Genomic DNA, 24390 nt, shown 5'->3' on the forward strand with positions numbered 1-24390 from the left:
GGGAATTTAACTTTGAGCAGGTTAAAAAATGATTCAGATTATAAAATTAGGGTTAGAAAGCTTAATTGGCTTATTTTAAGCGTTTGTTATTGATGTACAAATACTCATACTAAACAGTTTACACTAATATAAGCATTATTTTATTTCATATATTTTTTTCAGATACTACAACCCTGAAGCCTTCCGAAGATAGTCTAAACTCAAATGGCATTTCTATTCTATTTGTTTTCTGATTATTGGAGTAGATGAACATTTACATCACGTCGAAGTAATGAATAAATTTTATGTCGCAAATAAGATGCTCTAAGTGCTAGTATATTTGTTTATTGATCCATCCATCATTTATAACGATAAAAACTATATCCAAAATAAATTAAAAATGCATCACGTCAGAGACAAAAACAAATTATTAAAATTACTTCGTTGTGTTAAACTATCCTGAAAGCATATATTTGAAAATATTTGATAATCTCGATAGCGATATGCTGTCCCATAGGACTTGCTCGAATACTTAAGGTGAAGGTGGGTTGAGCACCAAAACAAAGCTTTTAAAGCATTGGTAAAATAAAATGTGTCATATACTGAAGTAGTATTGGTGTCGTATTTATAAAAAAAAAACAAAGAATATTAGTAGGGTGGTTCAAAAAACGACCCAGCTCCACCACGCTCACTCGATTCCGTCCCATGCTCCGAGTGTCCTCCAAAAGCCGATTCAAGCAAAATATCGTTGAGCACAAGCCGGTTCAAGTTTGTATGAAAACTCGTATGGAAAACTAAACCTCCCCTCCAAACGCAGTCGAAAAAGAACCCACATAGCTGAAAGCAACATTCCAGAGACTTCATTGAACGAAAACCGCACCGCAGGAAAGATCCATTAATTACGTTACCGCAAACATAGCATTTTATATCCCGCTCACTACCATGTCACACGTTTTGTATGAAGTATCTGCCCCTGGTGCGATAGATATCACAGACAAATTCTGGCTGTTTTGTTGAATTACACGTTTCACTGATGCCTTCTGAGAAATCTAATTATCATGCTAAAGCTTCGCAGCCTCGATTAAAATTGGAACGACCATTCAGTATGCATTGTCTATAGAGTTAAAGCTCTTGAATATTTCATCCAGTTATATGGTCTCCCCCCTCGCCAGCACCTAATGACGGAGTGCACCAAATAGAATAATGTAAAATTCAACCGTGCCATATCAACTGCCATACAAACCTGAAACGACCAGCGCACGGTAAGCCCCTATTCAAACCAGCCCAAACCTTCGAACGACACCCAAGATATGAAACATAATCGACTGAGCCTGGCGAACCAAAATCATTTTTGAACCACCCTAATGATTAGTTTGCTGCTATCGGCGCCGGTGTTTACATTCGCTCTGCGATCAGTTTTCAATATTTTTTTTTTGGCAAAAATAGCAGTTTATATTATGTTTTCGCTTCAAACGAGTGAATGATTTCAAAAAGTGATGTTTAATTTGCATTCGATCAACATTTCGGGCTGCTCATGTGTGGAGAAGTGAGTAAAAACTTGATTTTTCCAATACTCTTTGAGAAGAAGTGAAGTGCAGTGATAAACCCACCAAATCGCGAACGGCTATTAAATTGGCACGAAGCTGCTGATTTATGATATAATTCGAGCCGAAATACATAGGACTCTTTGAAGAAACATGTCGGCGTGCGGTCAGCATTTGCATGAGATTTTTTGTTTCAGCTCGTGCGCAGCGCAAACAGCACAGAATCGAATTTAATTACATGTGGCGCAAAGCCTAGAAGGTGTGCTATCCGCAGGTACTTATGAGTTCGTTCTTACCTCTAAAATGAGCAAGGAGTAATGAAAAGAATATTTCCCACCAAAAACGGTTATAGGTTGTGAAATTATTATACGAAAACATTAATTGTGGGGAGAGAAAATAGAAAAAAAAAACATGAGCCAACTGTCGTCTGCTTGACGTGGCTGCTGCTGAGGCTGCCGTGGTTTTGTTTTTCTGTTATTGCATGGAAGAATGGATGGTAAAAAGAAATGTCAACCATTCCCGTCCCTGCTTCCAACTATGTCCTTAAGGCTGAAAGTCGCCAGACTACTCGATGCGCCACCAAAAGGAAAGGAAGACTAAACAAATCAAATCATGACAATAGATGTTGATTTATTATCGTATCAGAACCATATTCCTGAAGCCTGTCCACGTTTAATTTCGGACACTGCGATAATATCCAAATGTTTTTCAGCCATTTTATCAAATTGGACGAAAATGAAAACGTGCTAAACTGCCGCGATTCGCATAAGAGTCCCATTTCGATTTTTGACGATTTTGATTTTCTTTAAGAAATAAGCTTAAAATGAACTCATCTTTAAGAAAAACTGATAAAATAATAGGCTTTGTTCTAGAAATTTGAAAATCAAAACCCACTTGTGTTGTCTCATCTTGCTATTTATTCGCATAACAGTCACATTCCAGATTTTAATACACTCTCACACAAAACATCAATGTAATTATGGTCCATTTAATAGTTCTTTAGCAATGTATACAGATAAAGAATATTATGCCAAATTTTCATAAAGATTGCTGGTTTTATCGATTTATTAGAATTTTTTAAATTTATCCATGTAAAACGAGTTTGCAAAATTCAACGGCATTTTTCTCAAGTTGAAGAAAACTGACATGGGACGCTTATGCGAATAGGGGCAGTAAATGCATCACATAAAGCAGATAGATTCAGCCAGAGACGTTGTTTATAGATAGAGACCCGCGAACAGTGAATCCGAAAGTTGTAATGATCTAATCACGGCTCAGACAATCTGATTGTTTATTTGCTCAAACCAATCAGTATTCACTCAATGCTAAATCATACCACACCAATCAGAGTCGTCCACGTTAGGTACACACGATCTGCTGTCCCCGCGCATGTATAAAAGTAAGGACCAACCATCGCACAGTTTTTCAGTAATTTTCTATCAGTTGGACAGTTAGGACCTCTAAGCTGAGCAAGCTCCCTATCCCAAAACCAACTGGCGAGCAACGGAGCAAAGCCCCACCGAGGAAGACATCATTGCCAGACCGACGACTGCGAGAGGCACGAGGTCGAATACCCAGTCACGGTTTGACTGCCCATCCATCCGGTCGCTTGGCACTATCCCGGCCTTAGATTAAAGGTGCGCGGGCTCGGTTGCAGAATATAAGGGCTTTTGCGGCTCCAGCTGCTTCGTCTGGTAAATCGCCTAGCAATACACAATGCGAAGCTGCATTTTTTCAATGCAAATAAAAACATTTTCTAAAGAGTTAATATCCCCTCCTGTCGTTGATAGGCTTCTCTGCAACGCTAATAGTCCAACCAAACAAGATATATTTAGTCCAACCGAACAAGAGTTGATTAGTAAAGCTAGAAGTGTGTGATTTCCAGTGAAAAACCGATGTAAGCATGAATTTTCTTGCCATATTGAGTTTCTTTTTTTGAAAGTGATTGTGTGCTCATCCATCCGCCACAGCACCAACAACGGTGGTCGGTTTTAGTCGGAGTCCACGTGAGATTCTTCAGCGGTTTCCAACCAGCGACGTGGGCTTGGCCTGGCTGAGAAAGAAGATACGTGAAGAAAATGTGTGCACACTACTGACATTTTTGTAACTGCGCGTGTGTTGAAGTTAGTGTTAAGCAGAATTAGCTCACAATTTACGGCCGTTTAGAAATTAAATTGTAATGGACTTGCTAGTGAGCAATAGATTGTGTTAACGTATTTGATTGTTTTTTTATTCAATAAAATCGTAATGAATTTTAGTCGCGTCGCTGAGTTATGATTGGCTCCATTGGCGTAAATAAGGGGGGGCTAGGGGGGCTTAGCCCTCCCTAGGAAAAAATTAGCCCCCCCTAGGATTTGATACACTGCCAAAAATATCTATATAAGATTTATGTGTATACATATACTATACATATTTTATTAGTAGTTCGCGTGGAGAATGATTATGTGTGCGCTGATTTACATCATAAGTTAAATCTATGGATTTTTGCCAATAAATATGTGTGGATTTTTAGTAGTGTAAGTTAGTTAGCAGTGATATCAGTTTTCAACATATAGCATAATGAATTACCGAAAAAAGGGGTAAGACAAAAGAGTTATCTCTCATATTCACTCTATCATACTTAATGAAATTAGTGGAAGAAAAATGAGCTTGTTTCTGAATTCTGAGAAAGATTCCCATCAGCATCCGAGAAAGATTCTAATCGGAATCCGAGAAGAATTCTCACTTCAATCTCTAAAGAGTTCTTTTCGGATTCATCGAAGTATTCCAATCGTAATCCAGAAGAATTCCTACTGGATTCTCTCTAGTATTGTTAAGCAATACCTTTGGGAATCTGTGAAAAATACCCTTTAAAATCCTTGGAGGATTTGCTTTAGAATCTCTCGTTGATTTGCTCCGGAATATCTCCAGATTCGTTATAAGATTGATTTAGAAATTCCTTGACAAATCAGAATCCTTCGGCGATTTGCTTCGTAATCCTTGCAAATGATCTGCGCTGGGATCTCTAGACGATAAGGAATCCGGCTGACGATTAGCTTCGGAATCCCGCGAAGAATTGTTTCAGAATCATTCGACGTTTCGTTTCGGAATACATCGACGGATTGCTTAAGAATTTCTCATAGATTTTGTTCAGAGTCCCTTAACGATTTTTTTGGAACCATTCGACGATTTGCTTCGAAATCCTTTGATGATTTGCATCGGAATCCCTCAAAGATTTTCTTCAACATCCTTGGGGGATTCCCTTCGGGATCGCTGGAGGATTCTTTTCGAAATAACTGAAGGATTATTTCGGAGTCGCTCGACGATTTGCTTCGAAGTCCTTCGACGGATTGCTTCGGAATCCTTCGACGATATGCGTCTTCATCCCTGGAACATTGCTCATGAAACACCTGGAACCATCATATTGAAATTCCTGGAGGGTTTTCGACGAAATCCCTGGAATATTCCCCTTCAAATTCCTGAAATATTCCCGTCGAAATTCCTGGTGGATTCCCTTCATGATCCCTGGAGGCTCCCATCGGTATTCTTGAAGGATTCCTGTCGAAATATCTAGAGATTCCCATCGGAGTCCCTGGAACATTCCAGTCAGGATCACTAAAGGATTCTCATCAGAATTCTTGGAAGATTCTCGGCGGAATCCATGGAAAGTTGCACTATTTTTTTTTTCATTTGAGATAGATAGAATATTTATGAAGTATGCAAATATATCCACTGCCTGACGCTAGTCGAGCGCAATTAAACATAGACTGTGAGTTTTGCTCACACGTGCAAACGTGCACGTGCTTGAGAAAAGAGAATAATATGAATGAGTGTGATTGATCCGCAATTGCCTTAGGTGCTTGGACTACATTTGTCACATTACCGCTGATAATTTGATGAGGCGTTAAAATGTTCGAGAATTTTTGAAAAGAGGGTCAATTTCGAGAAAAAATATAAAGGGGCTATAGCCCCCCCTAGGCCCTCCTTAGCCGTGCGGTAAGACGCGCGGCTACAAAGCAAGAGCATGCTGAGGGTGGCTGGGTTCGATTCCCGGTGCCGGTCTAGGCAATTTTCGGATTGGAAATTGTCTCGACTTCCCTGGGCATAAAAGTATCATCGTGCTAGCCTCATGATATACGAATGCAAAAATGGTAACCTGGCTTAGAAACCTCGCAGTTAATAACTGTGGAAGTGCTTAATGAACACTAAGCAGCGATGCGGCTCTATCCCAGTGTGGGGATGTAATGCCAATTAGAAGAAGAAGAAGAAGCCCCCCCTAGGCATCGGAGGTAGTTACGCCAATGATTGGCTCCCATGATTTTTCTTTGCGTTCCCACGACTTGCCACAGAGCTTGAACCGGGCAAACGTTTGTAACGTGAAGTTTTGCATCAAGCATTAGCTTGATTGGCGCTTAAGTGAAACTTTGAACAACGGAGTCATCTGAATTCGCGGCTCGCCTTGTTGATTGGAAATTTATTAGTGGTCTACCAGGGAAGGAACGTTACAAATTTGGCGCCCAACGTGGGGCCCGAGGCCATGTTCCGGTGGATCTTTTTCTGATTTTCATATTTTTATTGTTTATTATTCTGTTAGAAGTTAGTTCGTTTATGTGTTGTGTACAGAATGGAGCATAATAATAGATCAATTGATGGTTTGATAAATGACATGAATTTTGAAGATTTTGAAACAGGTGCTAGTGTAAATCGAAATATGAGATACGTTCCGCTTACGAAATGGGGAATTAGATACGACGACGAAAATGGTAACTTGAGCGTGACTGATTTCGTGGAAACAGTTGAGCAAAAAGCCGCTCTCGGTACGAACTTTTCGAGAATTTCGGAGAGTTGCTCGGCGGTAATCCGTTTATCTGGTATCGCGCGTTCCGGGATAATTTCATCTCATGGCTAGCCTTGAAAAAAGCCTTTGTCCAGCAGTTCACGAAAGCCGACAATGATTATTTGATCGAAACACAAATACAATCGCGATTACAGCAGCCAGGGAAAGTTTTGGAATTTATTACGCTTGTATGGAGCTCTTGTTTAAGAAGTTGAGTAAACGTACTCCTGACGATCGAAAACTTGAATATTTGATCCGGAATTTAGATGATTTCTACCTGAATCGGATTAATGAAGGACAGATTGATTCCATCGCGAATTTGGCGGAATTTTGCGAGGGTCTGGAAAGAAGTAGAGAGATTTTGCGGCGCAGAAGAATGAATCAGTTTCCTCTTGCGGAACCGTCTTTACAGGGACAGATTAAGGTGTCTAGGCCAAGATTGAATGAGATTGACTACAATGATTCTCCAAGTACAGTTTCACACGTCGGCCAGAGAGATGTAAATCGCTCTGTACCGAAAAATGATTTGAGAACCCATGCCTCAGAAATGCTTCCTCCAGTTTATGAATACCATGATGTGTTGCCTCGACCTTGTAGTTCACGTACAGCTCCAAGCCCGGCTGTGTATCATCAGCCTGGTGCAGCAGTTTGTTATTCAAACTCAGGTAGTCCTCAGCTCGCAATGCAGAACGTTGAACCAGCACACTGCTCTCAGATGGACAATCATTATTGTCCTGGTCAGTATCCACAATTTGAAAAGGCGTACTGTGCTCATACAGTGGAGCGTGCAAACGATCCGTCCGTTTGTGCGCATGGTAGGAATTTTTCTAATTTGAATGCGAACAGCAATTGCCGTTTATCTACGCAGTTAGGTCCACAGTCTGCTACTCGTGATTATTGGAACGTCTTTCCGAATCCAACGCCGGAGAGCCGTCGCACAGCCGACGACGATCACTCAGATGTAGCTCAGCTCTCGCAAATGATGGCAGAATGCGCCGCGATCAGACAGTTTGCTGGTAAATGCTTTAACTGCAAGTCTGCTGGTCATCATTGGCGTGATTGCCAGCAACCAAAGAAGTTGTTTTGTCATCGGTGTGGTTTGGAAGGTAAAACGATGCAGTCGTGCCCTAATTGTTCGGGAAACCGCGGAGCGGGATCAAGACAGTGAAGAGGGCATTTGGTTCCGCCGATTTTCTGAATGTGTCCCTGCCCCATATTTTTGAAATTGTCTATCAACCTAAGGACAACCGTCCGTACGCGAATGTAAAAGTTTTTGGGAAGCCAATGATCGGATTGGTAGATTCTGGTGCATCCATTTCGATCCTGGGAAAAGGATGTTATGAGATTGCAAACAAGTTAGACCTGTGTTTATTTAAAATTAATTCAACAATAGCAACAGCTGATGGTTCTATCCATGATATTTCGCATTGCGCATACATACCGTATACGTTCAATAACATAACTGAGATTGTGTTAACCATTCTTTCCGAGGCAGTAGCCAGTCCTCTAGTATTAGGTATAGATTTTTGGAATTCTTTTGGGATCGCACCCACGACGGAGAACACCTTGTCCTCTGTTGAATTGATTCAACCAGCAGATAATGAGCCTAGAATTTTCTCGTGTTGTCCCGATCAGCAAAAACTCCTCGATGCAGTTGTGGAAGAGTTTCTGTCGTACACTGACGGTAATCTTACGCGTACTCATGTCTTAGAGCATTCTATATACACGGGAACAAGTGAGCCGATAAAGCAAAAATATTATCCAGTTTCTCCGTACGTCCAAAAGGAAATTGATAGGGAGCTAAATCGCATGCATGAATTTTCTTGCCATATTGAGTCATGAAAGTGATTGTGTGCTCATCCATCCGCCACAGCACCAACAACGGTGGTCGGTTTTAGTCGGAGTTCACGTGAGATTCTTCAGCGGTTCCCAACCAGCGACGTGGGACTTGGCCTGGTTGAGAAAGAAGATAAGTGAAGAAAATGTGTGCACACTACTGACATTTTTGTAACTGCGCGTGTGTTGAAGTTAGTGTTAAGCAGAATTAGCTCACAATTTACGGCCGTTTAGAAATTAAATTGTAATGGACTTGCTAGTGAGCAATAGATTGTGTTAACGTATTTGATTGGTTTTTTTTATTCAATAAAATAGTAATGAATTTTAGTCGCGTCGCTGAGTTATGATTGGCTCCCATGATTTTTCTGTGCGTTCCCACGACTTGCCACAGAGCTTGAACCGGGCAAACTTTTGTAACGTGAAGTTATGCATCAAGCATTAGCTTGATTGGCGCTTAAGTAAAACTTTGAACAACGGAGTCATCTGAATTCGCGGCTCGCCTTGTTGATTGGAAATTTATTAGTGGTCCACCAGGGAAGGAACGTTACAAAGTATCAAACGAACCGTCAAACGCGGTACCAAACGAGCAAAGTAAACAAACATTACCAATCGGTACTAAATGCAAGATAGGTATTGTAATCAACATGATAGAAATTATAAAAGAAATTATGAAAAGTTCAGTAAATGAAGATGTTTTCAGAGTTCTCATAGTAAATTATATATGGTATTTAATCATTTTTATTGTTGAATATAAGGAAATGGTGCTAAAGAAGAGAAAATGTATAGTTGGAGCAAACGAAATAACTGCTCACACTGAGAGTCACTTTCAAGTTCTCACATATTTTTATGTTGCCATTCGCATATAATTTTTTTGTCTGCTGGCCGTGAAGCCAGAATTGCTTTTATTCTCTCCGCGTGTCTCTATATAATACCATCGTTTGTGAAAATTCGCATTTTTCATAGTGACAATATGTCTGCTAGAAGGTTTCAAATAAGAAGCTCTCGACTTATGTGGGAAAATTATAAGCTGAGTTTTGGAAGCATTCGGGGAAATTCTCTATTTTTGCAAGTAAGTGGAGAAAATATCCAAACTTTTTTGCAATCTACTATATATGACACGAGGGCTTCGCCCTTTGGCTGAGAGACCTGTGTCATCTGCAAACAAAGATTTTTGACACCCTGGTGGTAAATCAGGTAAGGCAGAAGTAAAAATATTATACAATATGGGCCCCAGTATGCTGCCTTGGGGAACACCAGCTCTATCAGATTTAGAATTCTGATAGTTTACCTGCAGTGAGCGATCTGATAAATAATTTTTGATCAGTTTAATAATGTACAGAGGAAAATTAAAATTCATCAATTTTACAATCAAACCTTCATGCCAAACACTGTCAAATGCCTTCTCTATATCAAGAAGGGCAACTCCAGTCGAATATCCTTCAGATTTGTTGAGCCGAATTAGGGTCGTAACTCTTAATAACTGATGAGTGGTTAAATGTCCATGGCGAAAACCAAATTGCTCATCAGCAAAAATAGAATTGTCATTAATATGAACCATCATTCTATTTAAAATAATCTTTTCAAACAGTTTGCTTATTGAAGAAAGCAAACTGATTGGGCGATAACTAGAAGCCACAGCTGGATTTTTGCCCGGCTTCAAAATTGGAACAACTTTGGCGTTTTTCCATTTATCTGGGAAGTATGCCAATTGAAAACATTTGTTAAATAAATTAACCAAGAAGGATAAAGAGCTCTCAGGAAGTTTTTTGATAAGTATGTAGAAAATACCATCATCACCAGGTGCTTTCATATTTTTAAATTTTCTAGTAATAGATCTCACTTCATCCAAATTAGTTCCCAACGAAGGGTCAAAAACATTATCTTGGTTGAGATTGTTTTCGAAGCTCCGTGTGACCTGATCCTCAATTGGACTAGTGAGACCTAGACTAAGATTATGGGCACTCTCGAACTGCTGAGCAAGTTTTTGAGCCTTTTCGCCATTTGTTAATAAAATTGTATTTCCCTCTTTAAGCGCTTGAATTGGCTTTTGAGGATTTTTAAGAATTTTCGTTAATTTTCAAAAGGATTTCGAACTGGGATCCAACTTCGAGACATTTATTCTCAAAGTAGGTATTTCTCAGAATGGCGAAACGTGTTTTAATTTCATTTTGCAAATCTCGGCAAATAACTTTCAACGCGGGATCGCGAGTTCTTTGGTATTGCCCTCGCCTCACATTTTTAAGACGGATCAGTAGCTGAAGATCGTCGTCAATAATAATGGAGTTGAATTTAATTTCACATTTAGGACTTGCAATGCCTCTGGCTTCGACAGTTAAATTTGTCAAAGATACGAGAGCATTATGAATATCACTTTTGGTATTTAGAGGAATATCAACATCAAAGTTCCTTTTTTTGTTGAATATCTTGGCTGTGCATATATGCACAGCACATGTTTCGAAATGGACAAATTGATATACAATTTGCGAAAAAGAATCCACGTGTCTTGGAGGGACTCGAACCCTCAACCTCCTACTCTCTAGATAGGCGTGATAACCCCTACACAACAAGACCACTTAAAGGTCACGTTTGCGGAAAAGCCATCAGAATCCGAGTACCAACCTTCACCGCGGTTAGCTCTCTTTTTGCAAATTGAATATCTTTCGGATGCTTGATTTGTCCAATCTCCACATGTGCTTTACTGTTGTATATCCACAGTCAAGCGAGTGCACATTGTTTATTAAACGAGAGGATCGCACTCCATGCTTCTCAACAACGGCCTGGGCGGGCTGGTATATAATGCGAATCAACCGCACTCTGCTGTGCCAAAGGCTTGCTTGGCTAAGCATTTGATGAGTTTGATTGCCTTACGTGTGCGGTCGCGTGTACTCAGACGACTAATGACGGTGAAAGACCGACACATGATTACAATTAATTGCATATTATTCGGCAACTCGGCCGTACGAAAACCATTTTTTTGTTAAATATCTTGGCTGTGCATATGCGGGGGTTACAATGGGTCTGGGGGGTGAGAATGGGTCATCGCTCTCGCCGGCAGCCTGGAGGTCGGATAGCAAAATCGTTCAAAAAGGTCTCTTATATTTTGTCTTCTTGCCCTCAGATACATTCAATCTATTCTTCAAGCATTCTAAGTACTTGAAACAGTGACCCATTCTCACCCCCATTTGACCCATTGTCATCCCCGACGACGGTAATTCATTTAGTTTCCGTTAGTGATTATTCATCTGAGATTCAGCGCACACTCTACATCTTTCGAGTCCCCCCGGATGCACAAAACGCCAATTTCAATTCTGCGTTTTCCGCCTCAGAGCTGCCTTCGCTCTCTCAATGAGTAATGGAAAATCATCAGGTCTCGATATGGTTGGTTATTTCATCATCAAAACTTTCCCAACTCCGCCAAAATCTGGTTCTGGGGTTGATCAACCAACACACTAACTTTTTCTTTTTCGCGCTCGGCAATATCGGGCACCGCTGTAGGTCAGCAAATTGCAGAACTGAACTTCTGCAGAAAATTTCGTTTATTACTGATTTTCGGATTTTTTTTAATGTATCTCAGTAAAAAAAGGGCACTTTTACTGTGATCTCGACAAAAAACATGTTTGCTGAAATTCGGCGGTTCCCATCTCGGCGGTGCCAAATAAACAAAAAATGCTGAGATCTCGGCGAAAAAATTAAGTGTGAAGCATGGTCTGATCGAATCTTTCCGGATGAATGGCGGAAAAGCCTCATTTTACCCGTCCACAAAAACAACATTTCAATTTTTGGAAAGGTTAGCGGCTGTAAATTAGAAGTCGATAATAGGTTCGGCTTTCGCTAACAAGTTCCGAAATACGGCACGGGCACATACTTCGCATATCTGGACGATGTTCTGCACAACGCCTACAACGACGGCAAGCACGCGGATCTAGAACATTGCCAAGGCCTTCATCAGGACTTCTAACAGTGGCAAGAATGGGGATTTTCCGGCAACCTCTTTGTTTTTGTCCGGAACTTAGTAGACGCTGACAACCAGCAAATGCGTCCGAAGATACGACCTCATTCCGCTGGTTTGGTAACTAACCCATCTCTAACAAAAAAAATTGTGGAAGTTCTCGGAGTCTCCATTAATCGGAGACTCTCGTTCCTTTCGCACTTCCGCGAACTCAAAGTGAATTGTCGGACCAGAAACAACGTGGTTCGGACCTTGTCTCATCCTCATCGAACCAACAACAGGAGGTTCTTCAATTCATACGTTCGAGCCGCCTCAGCATTGTTACTCGCAACACCAGCCGATTCTGCCTGTGCCAAGGCTAGCACTCTACCTTTTTGCCACCGTACGCTGGCGACCATCTGCCGCTAGCCGGCTCGTTCGCCGCAGCCACTGCTGGAGAATACAAGATCCCTCTCCTAGCTGAAGGGGCGGAATCGACAAACTACGGCCTGTGGCGTATATATGTAAATAGTTTGCAATTTCCTCTGGGATGACAATTCCGTGGCTCTTAGCATTTTTTCGGCTGAAGCAGCCACGACGCCGTATTCTACACGTCCAGGGAAGCCATCATCGTACTTTTAGACTCTGCCATCGCCATCTCCACATTCCAGAGTGATAAGCCTAAGCACAACAGTATTCAAAGCATCTTAGTGAACATTCTCTCGAACACGACCTTCCCTTGGATCCTGGGGCACTGCAACAACAAGGCGGATCTCCTGGCCGAAGTCGGACATCAGGGCCTACATTCTACCACATCCGTCCCGTTTGGTGATATCAAAACCTGCATGAAGGAAATCATTTGAGAAAACTGGGAAAAACTGGACAACTACATCCGTTTACCTCCGGAAAATTAAAGGGACCACATCGGCGTGGACATATATGTTCCCTATTTTAAAGAACAGCAGATCATCTCCCGGCTTCAAATCGGACACAGGCGGCCCTTGCATAATTTCGACAGGAGCCCTTTCTGTACTATCTGCAATGTCTGTGACGTTAGAAACTCTGTGGAGCATTTTGTCAGCGGATGATTGTAAAATCAAGTTCTTCCATTCAAGTGTCCAAGTTTACCTTTGAAATACTTATAAAATCTTTATGAAGTTTGTACAATTATTCTAAAGAATATACATTTAAGCATATTCCAGGCTTACTTCAAGAATTCCGAACTAAAATTCTGGGATCCTCAGAAAAATTCGATTTTCTTTTGTGTTGTTCTCTCAGGATTCCCTACGTAATGTTTCCAGAAGCAACATTAGGTTTTAATTTATACTGGAATCATCATCGGAGATTCTCAGGTTTTCATATTTTAGTCTGCTTCGGTTTTGACGTAGGACTTACGTCTTTCTTTACTATACTGGGTGTCATTTAGATTTTTGGAAATCGAGAGCGTTACGCTGGAAGGGAAGATTTTGAACGTTACTAGCGCCTTTATCTTTCGATGGATTTTTAAGATTTATATATCAATCGACTCGGACACTCTCCAGCAATTTACGTATTTCATTGAAACTTAAGATTATTAACGATAAGCTATTGAAAATTTCAATTCTTGTCAAATCCAGTAAAAATTTCATATATAACCAATCCCGTGCGTTCCTAACACGGACATCAGAATGCGGTGTGTCACGGGCCTTCGGGTCTATCGGAAGATTTTCTTTGTGTATAAAAGAAGCAGTGTCTGCCGCAAAACCAGTGCCAAGGCATCTTTTCCGGCATATTCCAGTTCGAGACAGCAACACGTACGGACGTGTTTTTTGCTCGCGCATTTTTTCGAAGTGTTTTTTCTCGTTCGTTCGCTGTTTACGTTTTCGCTTGTCGCGTTGGCGTTATTTTCTCCCGGACCCGTCATGGGAGACTCGGTGGCCGATTCGGTCGCTGGAAAAGTGCCTAAGCGCACTGCTCTTGGAGGCGCGGGTAACCCCTCCAAGCAGCTTTTGCAGAGCAACGTGTTCTCGCCGTTGCCGCTTGATGACGCCGGCAATCCGCCGAAAAAGAGGAAGAAGCAGCAATCGCAGCTGCCGCAGGTGCAACCGGAGCGGAAGGAGAAGTGCCCGCCCGTGTTTGTGAAGGGCGATCCGCCGGATTTACGCCCAAAATTCGCCAGCTGATCGCTAAGGGGCTGAAATGTACTTTTCGGCTCTGCAGCGAGGGCGTGAAAGTGATGCCGGCCAACCGGGACCATCATCAATCCGTCGTGGAGTTCCTCGAGGTCCACAAGTATGAGTACTACACTCATGACCATCCCGGCACGAAGCCGCTCAAGGCTTTGCTGCGAGGACTTCACGACATGAAGGAGGAAGAGCTCCAAGCAGAGCTTGAAAGTTGCGGACTGAAGCCAGTAGCCGTCCACAAGATCGCTCGTCACGACAAGGCGAGGAAATATCGCGACCAGCTTTACCTGATCCATCTGGAGCACGGCTCCACTACCTGGAAGGACCTGAAGCTGGTTGGCGTTATAAATTACACCGTCGTTGACTGGGAGCGATATCGGCCAGTGCACCGCGATGTAACGCAATGCACCAACTGCTTCAATTTCGGGCACGGCACCAGGAACTGCCGCATGAAGCCGCGCTGCAACAAGTGTGGCGAACCCCATCCGACTGACGAGTGCGACAAAATGGAGGTGGCAGATCCCAAGTGCGCCAACTGTGGCGACAAACATCAGGCCACCACAAAGGGCTGCCCAAAGCGAGCCGAGTTCCTGGAAATCCGGAAGAAGGCTTCCACCAGGACCATGCCGAAGAAGAACCGTGTTCCTGTAATCAACGAGGTGAACTTTCCAGCCATCCCTGCTCCCCGTCGTGTGATTCCAATACTCCCACCGCTACAGCCGCACAAGCGACTGGCAGCGGCAGCTGCATCGGTCCAAGCTCCAACATCGTCGGCACCATCCACCAGCGAATGGCCCCGCTCCCTCCTCCTGGGTTCCGTCGGCAGTCGGAGAACGAAGCCGTCCCACCGGAGGAATCTGCCCGCTGTACACTCCGGAGCAACTGATGCCGATCCTCGCGCAGCTCGCCACTCGACTGCGCGGCTGCAAACCCGATTCGACCAGGTCTTCACACTTGGCATGTTCATCATTGAAAATGGCTGCTAGGGTGGGCCTGGTCAACTGGAACGCTTGCTCGCTAAAGAGCAAAACAATCGAGCTGAAGGATTTCCTTGAGGAGAAGGAAATAGACGTGGCGTTCATCACCGAAACGCACCTAAAACCGGAGGTGAACATCAACATCCCGGACTTCCGCATCGTGCGACTCGACCGGCCGACCAGGGAGGTGGTGTGGCCATCGCTCTTCGCTACAACATCAACTGTCGTCTGCTTCCAAGCTTCCAGCTCAGTGTCATCGAGGCCATCGGTGTCGAAATCACCACTTCGGTCGGCACAATCGCGCTCATCGCGGCGTACTGTCCAACGCAAGCCAAAGCCGGCGATGGATCATCGGCTGCCCTTCGGAGGGACATCGTCAAGCTGACGCGGAGGCAAGGCCAGTATATCATTGCCGGCGACTTGAATGCCAAACATCAAGCCTGGGGCAACAGTCGCGGCAATCGAAACGGCACCATCTGGAGCAACGACATGGAGGAAGGCCACTACACGATCCTGAGCCCGGATTCCCCACTCGGCTGAGTCGGTCCGGTGCCCACGCAACGCTCGACCTCTACGTAACAAACCTGAGTGACCACGTCTCGCAGCCGGTTGTATACCAGGAGCTCAGTTCGGATCACTATCCGGTGGTGGCGGAACTGGGCTCCTCGGTCAATCGGCACCAGCAGTTACGGCGGAACTACCACCGAGTGAACTGGCAGCGTTTCCAGCAGTGCGTCGATAACACCGTCGACTACGAGGTGCGTCCGGAGACGCCGGAAAGTATCGACCGCCAGCTGTGCGCTATCGAGGAGGCGATCACGGCGGCCCGAGAGCAACACGTTCCGACGGCTCGGCAGGTAAGCAACTCCTTAAACATCGATACACTCACCAAAGATTTGATTCGATTGCGGAATGTCACTCGCAGGCAGTTTCAGCGTACTGGACTGCCTGAGCTTAAAACACGCTGCAATCGAATCACAAAATTATCAAGGCCAGAATGGTGGACCTCAAAAATAACGACTTCTCGAATAAGATCCGCACTCTCCCAGATTATGCTAAGCCGTTCTGGAAAATGACCAAAATTCTAAAATCCAAGCCTCGGCCCATTCCACCTTTGATCCCACTAGACAATAATGGCTCTAAGGATCGCTTGATAACTCCTGCAGAGAAGGTCGCTGAAATAGGTCGTCACTTCGTCAGCTCACACAATCTTGGACAGAACATCGTCAGTCCACACGAAGCAGCCGTCAACGAGCATGCTAACAACATCCATTTGATTCCCAACGACTTCTCGGAGGAGTTGGAGATCTCAGCTGACGAATTGACGGCCTATATCAAATCGTCGAAGAACATGAAGGCCCCAGGCTTCGACAGCATCCTGAATCTCGAGCTCAAACACATGAGTGCTCCGTTCTTTGAGAACCTCTCGCTGATCTTTAATCAGTGTCTCCGGCTTAGCTACTTCCCATCGTCCTGGAAGTCAGCGAAAGTCATCCCCATCCGGAAGCCTGGGAAGGATCCTTCCTCCCCCAAAAGTTATCGACCCATCAGCCTTCTCTCAGGGTTATCCAAGCTATTCGAAAAAGCTATTCATCATCGGTTACTTGAGTCTGCCGAAAATCTCAACATCTTGCTCGAGGAACAGTTTGGTTTCCGACGCGGTCGGTCAACTGTACACCAACTGACCCGAGTTACCAACGTCCTCAGACGGAACAAGTTCGTCTCGAAAACATCCGCCATGGCCTTACTCGATGTCGAGAAGGCATTTGACAATGTATGGCATGATGGCCTGGTGTACAAACTACAACGCTACAATCTTCCCAGCTACCTGGTGAAAATCATCAACAATTACCTGTCGGCAAGGACATTCCGGGTCTCAATCAGCGGAGCGAGTTCCAATGCGCACAACATCGTCGCAGGCGTTCCCCAGGGCAGTATCCTCGGGCCCTGCTTTTCAATCTGTTCACCTCCGACATGCCAGAACCTCCAGAAGGCGGCATTCTGTCTCTGTTCGCAGATGACACATCCATCGTCTACAACGGTAGAGTGATCAGAGCGCTAGTGGCAAAACTCCAACGAGGCCTGGATGCCCTGACAGAGTACCTCACCAGCTGGAAGATCTGTATCAACGCGGCGAAGACCCAGGTCATCATTTTCCTCCAAATCCCCTAAACTTGTTCCGCCTGGGGACTGTAAAATCATCCTCAATGGCACGACCGTGGAATGGGCCAATGAGGCCGGCTACCTTGGCTTGACCCTCGACAGCAAGCTTATTTTCAGGCAACAGGTTGACAAAACGGTGACAAAGTGTAACGTCCTGTTGAAACTACTGTACCCTTTGATCAACCGCCGGTCGTCATTGTCCCTGCTGACTACAAGCAAATCATCCTTCCTGTGATCGAATATGGCATGCCGGTCTGGGAGAGCTGCGCTAAAACCCACCACCTCAAACTTCAACGGGTCCAAAACAAATTCCTGAGGATGATCCTCAACACCCTCCCAGGACAAGAACATCCGAGGTCCACCGTCTGGCCGGAACAAAACCTTACATGAACGCTTTGGTGAGTGTAAAGAAAAGTTTAGGGTCCGTTGCTTGCATTCGGATCAGGCTCCAATTAGGGCGCTAGTTCCAATCTAGGTTATCAAATTTCTTATTGTAAATATTAGTGTACATAGTAGTTAGGTTATCAAATTTAAAAAAACACACCAGCGCCTCCTAAAGGCCGTCATGATATATCATATTAACACTTAAATAACAATGTAAACATAAAAATTTAAAATTGAAGTTGGAGGGCCAAGCCGGCCGAGCACTGTACATGTAAAAAATAATTGTAGAACAGAAAATGAAACAATAAAGAAGAATTTTACTACTACTAGCAGTGTCTGCCGTGTGCGAGTCATTACAATTTGTGACAGCAACGCGTACTGACGTGCTTTTTTCGCGCTTTTTTTTTCGTTCGTTAGTTCGCTGTGTTTACCTACACAGCGACATCATGCAGTCACCAGCTGTAGAACTGCCGGTGGGTCTCCGAATATGCATGAAAGAAGTGGGCGCATTTTTTTTGTTATTCTGTGCTTGATGTTGATCGGATGGAGTGGGGTCGGTTGCGATGGATGTATTCGCCCATCGTATCGCTCGGAGTTCACGGCTAGAGGCCGATGATGGCTGAGGCAGCGAGGGCAGCGGTGGTGGATGAAGAAGAATAAAATTAGAGATTTGGTCTGCTCATCCAGGTGATTGGTTTCAAAATCCACATGATCCCGGGATGGGTACGTGTTATGTCATATGACTGACCATATGTTAAGTTGTGCTTGGTACTAAACGACACGTACATTAAAGCATGATTATACTATAACAGTTCTGATTCCCCAGCAAAAAGAATTCAACTACACTGATGAAAATACCAAATTTATTAAAATAATCGCTCTCATTTATTCGGAGAAGGCATTAGCAATTAAAGATGCACAATCAGCAGTAGTGTTAATATCCATTTTAGATTCGAAAATTTAGCTGTATTACTTGTAAATGTTTTAAAAAGTTCACAAAAAATAATTTCCAATACAATTTAAATAAACTTTATCTTATTCTTTGTTTTGCATTTTCTGAGAAATTGTATTAATAAACTTGACGTAGACTTATTAAACTTGACGTAGAGTTTGGAATCAAAACATTAAATAATTTTTCGTTGACGTATTAGCAGTACCTCCTCTATTTTAGTAGGGTTACTGCTCCTTGACTTGTTTCTATTGTTGTGATTTTTTTCAGCAGTAAGCACGCATGTCAGTAAAAAGAAGTAACGAAATTGGTGCTGTATTTCTTTGTTTGGAAAACAGGACAGTTTCCTAAAATAGAACATTTTGCCCAGGTCTGAAAATTTTATAAATAGAATTTTTGAACTTCAAATACTATCATTAATAAAAAATATATATAAATGACCTACATTTGCTTGAGTAAATAAGTGCTAAATAGTAATTCATAGTTTTATTTCCAGAGGTTTTGAATAAACAAGTTGCTAATAATTCTACACAGCATGGAAGTTGTCGTTTCCAATATCAATACCTATAATCAAACTCCATAGATGCAAAAGTAAGAAGTTAAATGTAAATACGTTACGTTTATACAAGTCCTACGTCTACTCGCGGTTATGTTGAAAGCATTACCCATTGCTCGTTTTTCTCCAAAGATAACAAATGTCTGTAAAAGTCATCATCAACAAAAGTCAACATCAATCAAAAGTCTTTATAATGTCTGTAATCTGCATGATGTCTGTATGCAAGACCAAAAGTCTGTATAAATACAGACATGTCTGTATATCTGGCATCCCTGAGCTCAAATCGAATCATTTTTATATGATTCACGCACATACAATTTAGGCTGTGAACCATCCTATTCGTTTAACTTTTAGTTAAAATTTGACAGTTCGATGGTTATTTCGCCGTGGTTAAAAATAACCCTGCTCCGGAGCGCATGGTTAGACTTGACAGTTCAATAGTTAAACTTTGTTCGCGAGAAAATTGGCGCCAAATCCATTTCGTTCCGAATAAATATTAATCTGTCAAAACTCAAATGGGTCGGCTTCGAAGTAAAATTTTAACCACGATGGAAAAATAACCATCGAAGTGTCAAATTTTAACTAAAAGTTAAACGAATCGGTGGAATGGTTCACAGCCTAAGGGTCTTTTTTTTTTTTTTTTTCTTCCTAACCAATGGAGGGGGAATCTGCTGGGTTGACCAGGAAGTGCTGGGTTAGGGGCCACCTCCAATGAGGGAGGCAGGACTGCATCCCCGACCAGCTAAACCGCTTCCATTGCCGCCAAGCCCATAGTCCCTTCGGTACAACCAGAAAGTAATGCTTCAAAGGGAGGCCAGTGCACAACGCACCCTCGAGGTTAGCTGCGTGTCCTTGCAGCACCGAACATCGTAACTCGCTTTTTTAGAAGAACACCATGGTATCGTGCCAGCGCGTTGCCGGCTTTCCAGGTGGCCTTACCACGCCCTATGTCCTCGGAAGGTGGGAAGGGTCGACTTCGCGCCTGCTTCCCTCTGCACGACTGGTATCAAGAATGATGATGCACCCCGCGTGCACCCCAAATTGACCTTTCTGCGATAGGGCCTATTCGCCAGCACACAGAGGAACTTGCCGACGCGAGGCCTACGCCTGCCCCAGCCTTGACGAGGACCCCTTTCCGTCCTCGGGCTCGGAACCCGCCCGGTTGACCGACGCCGCGAAAGCGACGATACCATGTTGTTCTTCGCGCGGCCACTTGTTCGATAAGGATCGAGTTCGACCACAGAGCATGACCACCGGTATGACCCATGAAGCCGACTCCGATCCCTTGGACCACCTCTTATTTGCGCCTGAACTAGCCATCCTTGAGTCCACGCGCCACCTTCTGTGTAGCTCCGAGACGATTTGGGCGATAGCCGATAAAACGGCGTTCCAGCCAACTTCGTCTTTACACATCCTCCGAACTAGGTTGTCCGGGGTAGTGTCCAGACCACATGTGGCAAGCATGTGGTCACGCATTGCGCGAAAACGTAAGCACACGAACAACACGTGTTCCGCCGTTTCCTCTAAACCTGCGCACACCAAACACTCGGGCGAAGCCGAGCAAGCCAGCTGCTTTACCTGCACTTTGATTTTGCAGCACGCTTAAACGCCGGGCACATCGAACCCCCCATGGGGTGCTTGCTGTTCACAGCTTTGCTGGAACAAATCAAACAATTGGGAGGGTTCGTGCAGCATTGTGCCTTATGTCCCTCCAATCCGCAGCGTCGGCAGAGATTGCTTCTGTCAGGGCCTTTGCAGTCCCATTGCTTGTGCCCCGGTTCCAGGCACTTGAAGCAAACTTCGGGTTGCTCGTATATGCGCACAGGGCATACCGACCATCCCACCTTGACGCTCCCTAACTTGACTACCTTGCGTCCGCTGCAGATAGCCGAACCAATGCTACCTGCGTCCCTGCCGGACCTTTCCGTAGCCGAACGGCTGCGGTGGGCGTCTCCACTTCACACTGTCGCCGCAGTGCCGTGACGAGCTCTTCGACTTCAGTGATCTCGTCCAGGTCTTTAACCCTTAGATTCACCTCCGTCGTGAGTGCCCTCACCTTGACCGTCTCGCCTAGGACCTCCTCCGCCAACTTCTTGTAGGCGGCACCCTTTTTGCGAGACGCCCCGCTTCAGCTCGAGTATCATCTCGCCCATCCGGGTACGTCTTATTCGACGTACGTCGGCGCCGAGTTCACCGAGCTTGACGTCACTCCTCATCGCCTTCAAAACATCCAAGTACTTAGCCTCGTCCGCCGTGATGACTAGGGCATCGCCCCTGGAGCGATTGGCGCCTACCCTAGACTTCTTGCTACCCGTTCTTCAAGGGCGTTCTTTTCGGCCCTTGACGTCTTCGGTTTCCTCTTGTTCTTGACCAGGGTCCAGGAGGCGTCATTCCCCTCTATTTCCCTGGTCTGGTGCGGCTGAGAACTTTCAGCCTGCCGTAACCCCTTACCACCGTCTTGCCTGAGTGGACGGACCTTTCCAGGTCCATCCTCCCCCGGTTTTGGAGGTACCTGACCGGGGTTCAGCTTCCCAGCCCCACTACCATTGTTCGGGGTAGTAACCATCCGCGTTTTGGAGCGGCCCCCAGGGAGCTCATCCCCTGGAGACTGTCTCCCCCGTTTTTGTGTTTGCTCCGTTGGAGCAGTCACCCCGACGTACCCGCAAATACTTGAGCCTCAGTCTGGGTAGACTTTGGCACCACCGTCTTAGCTGACACGCCTTCGTTCGATTCGACCTTGCCTGAGTCCCCAGATCCTTGGGCCTCAGTCTGGGTAGACCTCGACTCCACCGATTTCACGGGTTTACACTTGGCCGTCCTGACCGCCCTCTCCAGCTTGGCGTCCAGCATCGACTTTCGAAGTTTCTGCAAGCTCCTCTTGAGGTCCTTGCTGATATTATGCTTCGATGACGCAAAGTCGATGATGGCGTCCAGCTGTTCCGTCGCCACCTCGAAGGCCGAAAGCCCATCGCGTTTGCGGTTCATCGCCTTCACAAGCCATGGGCCGTCAATAACTTCTACCGGCGTTTTTATAGCCGAGAGGAAGGTTGAGTGACCCACGCTGGCGCTGCGCACTGAGCTGCCGACTATTGCCTCTGGCCTCCTAGGCGGAGACCTGAACAACCCACCTCTTGCGAAGGGGTTGTCGCCTACACTACTAACACTAATTGAAGAATTGACTTGGTTTTCCATTTTCCCACGAGTTGCTCGGGAAAAGAGGTCCACCACGCCAGAGCCCAGCATAACGCGGTAAGGGACAATTACTGTGGAGGGTGCCCAGGTACCCCACAGGCTCCGTTAAAGGCCTAGCTTATTATTTCACCCCTGGCCATGCATCCTCGGCACGGGTCGCTTGACGCCTTGGGATTAGGGGTTAGGGACGATGGTCCCGGTCTAACTCGCAGTGGCCATGGGGAGGGGTCGTCAAGCCCTTGGACAAAGTCCCTGCTGCCCCTGTCTCATTTGATGAATGAGACAGACCCTTAATGGTGATTTCATCTCAGGCTTTGGTCCGATTCGCGAATTAAAATCAAATTAAACTTAAAAGTGACAGTTAGGAAATTATGAAATCCCCCGCTTATAAGAATGGCTGGTGCTACCCAGCAAGACCAACAAAACATCTATCAAAAATGATTCAACATCTGTCAAAAGTAATCTTGCTCTGCGAGCAGGGTCATTTGAAAATTATTGAACTGTCATTTGTAAGTTTAATTTGATTTTAATTCGGGAATCGGACCAAAGCCTCAGTGTAGACTTTGCGTGCACGGTTAGATCAAACAACTCAAAATTTAATTCGATTCACCTAAGGTGCCCGCCAGAGTAAACACGACGAGCGACGCGACGCGACTCACGTAAAAGAATAACAATCATTATCAACAGGCTGTCAAATTGCACTGTCGCGTCACCGACAAACCGACTTGCCTTCCCATATAGAGTACTTCAAATTTCTTGGCAATTACTCTCCTTTTATTACCTAGCTCCATCTGTGCGATGGTTTACACCAAGATGAATACACCACTAGGTGTTCCAATCTGCCAAATTCACGATTCAGCCATCTTGGATTTTAGTATGGGAGAGCCAGCCGGTTTGTTTATGTTTTGCACCGAAAATGAATTTTTCACCCCCGCCTTCTTCTCGTCCATAAATTGGGCGGATTGAAACACCTAGCTGTGTATTAATCTTGGTTTACACAACAACTCTCACAAATGCGCGGGCAAACTTGGTCATGCACTCTTTAATTTATTTCATCAGCTTCCACATAATAATCAATATTCTATATTATAAATATCAAGAGTTTTATGATAGGATTCGTTAGCCAAATGAAAAACATTCGACTTTCAAAAATGTGTGTAATGATCCTAAAGACTTAAATGTTGATTTAAGCATCGAAAAAGATTTTCTATTACTTGGTTATTTTTATCTTCATCGCTGTGTAGATTGTTTGAAACGTGCATATAATATTTATGTCGTGCATATAATATTTACACTCAATGCTCAAAAGTCATTGTGTTCATTCGGTGCTCGTTCCTATCCGAAAGTTCCAGAAGGAGTTCATCCGTGAACCTTCTTACGAACGAGCATGAGGTGATCCAAAGGTGACGCCATCACTACGAAGAACACCTGAATGGCGATGTTGCAGACGAAGATGGCGGTATGGTGATGAATCTGGGAGAACGCGCGCAGGACATAATTTTACCGGCTCCAAATCTCCAGGAAATCTAGGACGAGATTGACCGACTGAAAAACGACAAAGCCCCTGGGGTTGACCAACTATCAGGAGAGCTATTTAAACACGGTGGTGAGGCACTGGCTAGAGCGCTGCACTGGGTCATGGACCTGTGCAGGAGTTCATCAAATTCACTCACCCGATGGATTTTGACATTTGAGCGGGTCGTCTTCTCGAACAAAAGTTCATTTTGCGTTCATTATGCGGGCGCTCAAACGTCATAATTTCTTGGGGAGTTCATTTTGCGTTAGTCTATTACCAAGATTTGGGAAGAGGAAGTTCTACCACAGGAGTGGATGAAAGGTGTCGTGTGTCTCCCGGTGCCGGTCTAGGCAATTTTCGGATTGGAAACTGTCTCGACTTCCCT

The 24390-nt window shown here is 44.5% G+C and overlaps 2 protein-coding genes across 2 annotated transcripts in view; one reads left to right on the forward strand and one right to left on the reverse strand.

Annotated features, from left to right (window-relative positions):
• LOC134224950 (uncharacterized) overlaps positions 1-689 on the forward strand; it is a 32348-nt gene extending 31659 nt beyond the window's left edge. The window contains exon 3 of the mRNA XM_062704624.1: positions 163-689. The gene's annotated coding sequence lies outside the window, so the exon portion shown is untranslated. The remainder of the gene's footprint in view (positions 1-162) is intronic.
• Positions 1-24390, reverse strand: part of LOC134225010 (protein-L-histidine N-pros-methyltransferase) — a 73720-nt gene that overhangs the window by 40638 nt on the left and 8692 nt on the right. The window lies entirely within an intron of this gene.

Source organism: Armigeres subalbatus, chromosome 3 (genome assembly GCF_024139115.2).
Source record: "Armigeres subalbatus isolate Guangzhou_Male chromosome 3, GZ_Asu_2, whole genome shotgun sequence".
NCBI classification, from domain to species: Eukaryota; Metazoa; Arthropoda; class Insecta; order Diptera; family Culicidae; genus Armigeres; species Armigeres subalbatus.